This window comes from Octopus bimaculoides, chromosome 10 (genome assembly GCF_001194135.2).
Source record: "Octopus bimaculoides isolate UCB-OBI-ISO-001 chromosome 10, ASM119413v2, whole genome shotgun sequence".
Lineage (NCBI taxonomy): Eukaryota > Metazoa > Mollusca > Cephalopoda > Octopoda > Octopodidae > Octopus > Octopus bimaculoides.
The window spans coordinates 58,672,600-58,673,539 of record NC_068990.1 but is presented as its reverse complement, the minus strand read 5'-3'; positions in this window follow the sequence as shown (position 1 = coordinate 58,673,539).

Here is a 940-nt window from a genome sequence, read left to right as displayed (position 1 = left end):
GTGTGTGTGTGTGTGTGTGTGTGTGTGTGTGTGTGTGTGTGTGTGTGTGTATAAGATATACATTTAGGATACCAGAGTGGTTCAACATCAAGTTCTTCGCCAGCTACGCATGATGTTTAAAAGAATAATGTACATCATACATAATTAAATGGAACCTTCTAGAACAATAGGCTCTGTGTCTCAATAAGATCAAACGATGTAAGTTTTACTTGGCCGAGAGCGCAAGAATCCTGAAAAGCTCGCTTGATCCGGGGACCTTCTTAAACTCCAGAAAACAAATGTATTTAGTCAATGTCCGCATCAGAGGAAATTCGTGTTGCAAGCACGGAATACTCCGTTTGCCGACTAAGGAAGAGCAATCGATTACAATCGGAACTATTTTAGACACAACTAGAGCCAATGTAAGTGGGATAACTCCATCTCACCCACCCACACTTATTGCCAGTAGAATTTCGTTCCGGAACTTTTTGTTTACAATCTTAACTAACCATAACGTATTCCTTTCTCCAGTAGCAGAGAAGTTATTTATCTTCGGCTAACGAGTCTCACGTGTCGCCTGTACAAACGATATCCAATAGGCAGGATGGATGCTAAAAGCCTTCAAGATAAGAGACCAAACAGTCATATTCACCCGGTGGAGGACTCCTTGCTTTCAGCCATCTAAACTAATGCCCTCAGCTCTGGTCACCATATAGCGGAGCTTGAATCTGTCTAATGTCACTACACTAGAAATGACTAATAGTGTAGCTGATGAACTGTAGAGACTGAAAAAACAACAACATTACACCTTGAAGAGAAGAAGCGCCAATACGTTACAATCTACATATGGATAATTGAGGGAAAACTAGTACTTAGTTTCGGCATCGAGTGTATAACAAATACCTAAATGGAGGCCATTGCATATATGCATATGTGTGTATATATATATATATATATATAT